Here is a 6,826-nt window from a genome sequence, read left to right as displayed (position 1 = left end):
ATGGGGATTTTTCACCCTATTGAAAGAATACTTTTAAAAATTGTTGAATGCAATAATTGTAAAAGGATTTTTGAGAAACCACCGTTCTTTTTATTGTGTGTGTGTGTGTGTGTGTGTCTGTATTTATTGTCCTAGAGGTAGAAATACATTGAACAGGAAAGGCTAACGCAGATGAATGGGTGTGACTTTGTTCTAGTTACTTCTGAGTCATCATTCTGGAGTTCTCTGAACAAAGCTCTGTGCCAAACTGGAAAGAGTTAGAGGGGAAAAGGGAGGGCAAACATTGAATTGAGGAACTGTAGCTGCTTTATCGGTTCTAGTCTTGAGACAATGTGTGTATTGTATGTATGTGAGTATAGATGAAAAAGAAATAGATTGTATTTGTGGCTTTGTTACATGGACGATCCATTCAAAGACCACAGAATGTAATGCTGGAAGAGAATTAAACGCCCTGGAGTCCAATGCCGTTGCTTTTTTTGGATAAGGAAAGCTGGAGACCAGAAAACCACTTTCTCCTCACTGTTATGGACTCCAGTGATAGAAGCCATGTTTGCTGAATCCTAACTAAGCCTGGTGGTCTTTCTGCTTTAGAATACCGCCTTCTAATCCTTAATGATCTATTTATATCAATGTCATCTTAGAATTCACTGTAGCCATTGATTCCCTGAATTCCTTCATTGCTACCAATGACATTTCAGGTATTAGCCAGGTAAATAATCTTGAAGTCTTGACTATCCCAGATCAATTCAAAATAGTAATGAAATAGAAACTCTGATAGTTTACATGCCTGGTCCTTCTGGTATTTGAAGCTTAGTTTTGCCTTAAAATAAAGGCTTGAGATAAAGAATAAAAAAAAAAATAAAGCAATTGGAAGCATATTGGTGCAATAGAAATAGCCAAGACCAGAAGTCCAAAAAACTGAATTCTCATCCTTTCTCGGTTTTTAAACAAGCTATGTGACCTTGGGCAAGTTATATGACCTCTCTTTTCATGTTTCCTTATCTGTAAAATAAGACAGTTGGATTAGGACTTTCTTTCTTTCCAGCTTTAAAATCTGTGATTCTTTGATAACAGCTGAAGGAAACAAATCAGTAAACCTTTCATGAGATTTGTACGGTCTTTTGAAAAGTGAAAAACCTTATGCAAGAGATATTCAGAAGATGAGAGAGTGAGGTTTTGAACAGCAGAGATGCTGCATCATATCATTTTTTTTTTTCCTGAGCTCTAAGCTTAGGGGAAATTGGAGTCGAAGAGTCACAGCATCTTTTTTTCAGCTCTGTTCTTGAACCTCAAAGGTCTTGGTGACCCTGGGCAAGTGAAAATTATGTTCGTTCACCCCATCTTTCTCCTTGCCTACTTGCTCTCTCTCTCTCTCTCTCTCTCTCTCTCTCTCTCTCTCTCTCTGCTCTGGTCTAGCATCTTAAAAAGCTCAATTCTGTATTCTTTCACTGTTTATCAGTGTACTTTGGTTTTAACCTTGAGCTCTGCAGCCCCAAGTGGGATATCTTAGTAGCTAGAAGCAACAGACAACATTTGCTTTCAAGAAAGAGAGTCTCTTCACTCCTTATTGCTTTTATTATAACAGTCATTTGTATCTTGAATCCACTAAAATGCCTCCATAAGGGACTGGCTTATAGATATTTTAAAAGATCCAGTTCTTGAGTATAGACTTCTGAAGGCCTCTTTCCTACTGCTCTTTTCAATGGGTTACTTTAGTTTTTCACTTATTGTCCACAGACCAAGGCTCCTTTGGAGCAATGTGTGTAGCCAAGCACTGTCCACACCATGTGAAATATTGTTGCACATCGAAAGACAAAGACGGCAAATCACAGAAAAAGCTGTGAAGAGGAGGATTTTTGAACCCTATAAAAACCTTCCCTTTCCAGTCTGCCTACCTCCTTTCCATCTTTTTTTTTTCAGGGAGCAGGGAGGTAAATTGAGGCAGGGAAGAGGTCATAGCATACTGTTTTTTACTTCTTCTCTTGAAGACATTCTTCCCTCATCCTTTCCAGAATATTCAAAATCAATGCCTTAGATTTTAAGGAGTAAGGATACAACCTGATATAAAAAATGAGTGCTGAGAACCTAAGATTTCAGGATGTGTCCTAGGTTTGGCTTTGTACACTGAATAACTTTGGACAGGCCAGAATGATCCTCTTTGCAGGTAAATTGGAATCAAAGAAAATCTTGAAGCAGAAAGCAAACTTGAACTGTGAACTCTTTGAAAAAAAAATAGATTGTATTTTTCCCATTCTCAGGATTTAGCAGCGCCTTGTACATAGTAGACAGATAATAAATGCTTTTGGACCGATTTGGAAATCCTCATTTTATATAAGACCAAGCAGAAAAAGTTTATTCTAGTTTCCAAATGGCACAATGCCTTGACCTTGTTTTGGTTAATACATATTTGTTTCATTGAATAGAAGACATTTAAAACATTTAGAGACCATATTTATCAGTTTCAATCTCTTCCTTTTTAAGTGGAACCTGCATCTTGAGCATCTACATAGTATGGTAGAGTCCCTGAAGTCAGAAAGACTTATCATCATGAGTTCAAATCTCGCCTCAGACACTTACTATTTGTGTGTTCCTGGCCAAGTCACTTAACGTATTTGTCTCTAGCATCTTTGCTAAGGAAAAGCCAAATGGAGCCGCAAAGATTTAGACATGACAGAAAAGCGACTGTATGACAATTTTTCTGTTCTTTTGACTCATTCTGACGTGGCATGATTTGGGGTTGTCCAACTATCTTGATTGCTCTCCTCCGGATGGACCAAGTACTTCATCTGACCAGGCATAACAGAGTACAGTAGAAAGAACCATCATCTCCCTCATTCCTGAAACTGGGCTTCTATTAATGTAGTATAAGATGACTCTAAGCTTTCTGGTTGCTGAGTCATACTGTTGACTCATTGAGTTTGCAATCCACTAAATCCCTCGGCCTTTTCCTTAAGAAATATTGTCTAGACATGATGATAATCCTCTACTCAGTCAGGTAATTTTTGAAATTTAAATGCAAGGCAGTGCATTTATTCCATTAAGATGGTTGAAATAGATGGTCTTTTCCATTCCTTATAATATAAAAAATGTTAGAATCCAAGCCAAGAGACCATTTTGAATGTTTCAATGCTCATTTGATTAAACTATTGATTAAACTATAATATAGCCTACCAGGCTTGTAAAATAATAGCTAAATAAGATGGTGGTTTATTTGAGAAAAGCACAATTCTATCACTTTAAATTTTTCTAAATCATACACAACAAAGACAAATTTTAGTGCTTTTTTGTATGTTTGAGAATAGAAAACAATGGGTTGGTTGCAGAATGTTGACTAGAATATGAGAAGATAAAACCAAATTAAAGCAGAGTTAGATGAATTTCAGTGGTACAAGCAACTCAACTACACTATTAAAATTAGGTTGTGCAATTTGATATTTGAATCATTTATAGTTTAAAAAAACTAAATTTATCCATCTAATTTCATTTTCAATATCTTTTACCATATAGAAAATGAATAATTGAGCACTATCAGCCAAGCTGATTGGATAGTTTAAACAATTTTCATGTGGAAATTTTATTTTGATTTGTAACTTGGAAATAGCATTAGGACCAGTGGAATGACAACTACAGGGAGAAAGATTTTATCACCAAGTCATGAAGAACACTTTAACAATTAAAACTTACTAAAGTAAAGTAGGCTGTCTTGGAAGGCAGAGTACCATGACCCTGGAGGGTCATTATGTAGAAGATGAATTGTCAGGGATTTTATAAAGAGGTTTCAGTCAGAGTATAAACTATATGACCTTTACTGTCCATTACAACTCAAATATTCTATAATTTATAATAATTCATCATTAAATAAGAAGGAAAATATAATTCAGTGATTAAAAGACACAGTGTGGCAAGGAATCAACTGATCTAGAAACTTTATAGTCTGAGTAAAAAATAAAATACTTAACTTTCCTAGTCTGTCCTTTTAGTAAGTTATTTAAACAACTTTTCAGGAGTTTGATGTGCATTTTAAAATAGGTTGAGATATTGGACAAGTTACATTATTTTTTAAATGTTATTAATGTAAACTGTTCAATTTATTTAGGGTCAGTTTTAAATTGCAACTTCTATTTTCATGCCTCAGATCCCTTAAAATGTTCTGCCACAGATGTCAGGAAAGGTTAATTGAATCCACACATGATGATACTATTAAAGTATTTAATATTCAAGGATCAGAGAATCATTTACTTTTCTGAGATAGTCTATCCATAGTGACATATTCAAATACTGTGTGTTTTTTTTTTATTGAGGCTCAGTTTTCTAAAGCTTAAAATGTGTTAGAAGTTTATATTTATCTGAAGTTTTAAAAAGAACTCATATTATCATATTCTTTTCTATTCCTGCTCTATTACTTAAACTTGATTTCACACTGCCCCTCAAGGTAGACCTTTTATTATCTATTACCAGTATAATGATGTTTCCATATTATTTCAGAACTGTTATAGTAATGGATAAGGATAATAATTGTCCATTATTAATTGAACACATTAATAAAGTGTCCAAATCTGCAACACTGAACTAAAGTTTCCATTAATATATTGTTATTTCCCTTCCCTCCTTTCTTTTGTAGTTTTCTTAGACTGAAGGCCACAATGAACACAATTATTGATTGTAATACTTTAAAAAGACATTTTAAAAAATATTATTCACACTCTCCACCTGCGTCCTGAAAACAGAATGGGGAAAAATTTCATTTAAATCTCGTCCCACACATTTGTTAGCCATATAATTCTGGGCAAATCATTTCATCCTTGTTTACCTCAGTTTCTTAATCTATAAAATGGGAATGATATTCACCTAACTCTAAATTTTTGTGAGGACCAAATGAGATCATCTTTGTAAAGCACTTTGGGAACCTTAAAACACTATATAAATAATATTTATTGTTGCTGTTAGAAAGAGGCACTAAGGTGAATGCAAGCATACATTCAAAATACTATATATTAGAGATATGGGGAAATTGTCTTTTTTATTGTGGAAAATCTAAGTATGACCTACTCAGATATAAATAATTTATTAATATTACTTCTCATTTTAGTTATCATTTTGATAGAGTTGAGAGAAGAAATTTCTATGATGCTTTGACCAAACTCTGTCCTGTATTTTTATATGATTATTAAAATGCTTTTCTAGTGGATTAAATGACTTTTTAAAATTAATATATTACTGCTATACAATCTCTACTTCTATAGTTTCATCAAGATAAACAAGAACATTAGCAGTAACAGACAGAATGATGGAAATCATATGTAGCATATCCTGTTCCCACTTATTGTTTTATCTAGTTCTCACTTTTTCTTATTTTTGATAGTCACTAAAAAGAAAGAAACAATGTATTTTGGGCAAATGATTATCTGTTATTATTCCTTTATAATTCATTGTTCTGTGGATTATCCAAGAGATTCATAAAATAACTGTTTAATAATATAATAATAATATAGTTTAATAAAAGTACTAGGATGTAAGCATATATATAGACCCATAAATATAGACTTGTATAGACCCATAAAATGTATCCTTGATACAAATTCAGTAGCAAAGATGACAATTACTAATATATATCTATATATATTATGTTATTAGTACCTAACATTTATCCCTCTGTCCAGTTATACATTTAATACCTTGAATGCTTTTTGCTCCTCATAACCTGAGGATTATGAGTATTTTGAATGGTGACGTCTATTAAAATTGTTATTTTTAAGTTTTTGTTTTTTTTTTCCTGAATCAATATTATGTCTAGGCACATGTGAAACAGTTTAGCCTAATACTAAATCTAGTTCCAGTAGAGTTTGTTGATTAAATTCTCCAGGATATTTTGACATCTATACATATAATATATAGCCTTGTCATCTGTCAGTTCTTGAAAGATAATACACATCTAACCTGTGATCTAGGTGCCAGGTCATTCAGTAGGTGCTAAATGGCTGTAGCCTGCAGGTATTTGTTGTACTTTCTCCACAGTTTTCTTGCATTATCATCATGATTATTATTATGATGTGACCTGTGATTTCATTGATGTAGGTAAATTCCAGTCAGGAAATCCCCTCTACCTATGTGGATGTATAACCAGCCACATCTTCAGGTCTTAGGGAACTGTCTAGGGTACTGAAAGTTAAAATGGCTTGTCCCTGGTAAGGCGATGAGTATGTATCTGAAACAGGGTTTGAACATAGACTGTCTTGACTCAAAGTCTGATTATCTATCCATTTTGTAAAAAAAAAAAAACCCTTCTACATTAAAAATGAAAAATTAAAAAAAATGGCAACCCACATTTGTTACTGTCTCTAGGCTTATATACCTAAAGTAACCTTTTTATCCCAGAAAATATCTAGTATAGTTCTTTAGATTATTGACCCAAATATAACTCTCAATTGTACATTACTTTAAAATAGTAATATATATATATATAATTATAAAAAATTCCTTTTATCGACCCACTATATTTTACTAGACTTTTCACCACCAAAAAAATGACAAGGAAGAAGACTCAATTTCTAAATAATCCAAATAATTTGGAAAACAATTTCCAAATTCAAACCCAATATGTGTAGACTTAAATTGCCTATTCTAAAATGATTTCTATGTAGTGAAAATGTTTCCATTTTTATTAATATCTTTGACATCTCCAGGCAAGTATTACTTTGATACTTTGTCACGACATGGAAATGGTCTTAGAGTCTTTAAGATCTGCCAGGAAACGTTTTAGCAGGTCCTATTAAGCTACAAAATCTCGTTTATGGGTCTGGCACAGAGCTACGTATCTATCCACTGA

This window comes from Monodelphis domestica, chromosome 8, assembly GCF_027887165.1.
Source record: "Monodelphis domestica isolate mMonDom1 chromosome 8, mMonDom1.pri, whole genome shotgun sequence".
NCBI lineage: Eukaryota > Metazoa > Chordata > Mammalia > Didelphimorphia > Didelphidae > Monodelphis > Monodelphis domestica.
Note: the sequence above shows the minus strand (reverse complement) of the source record.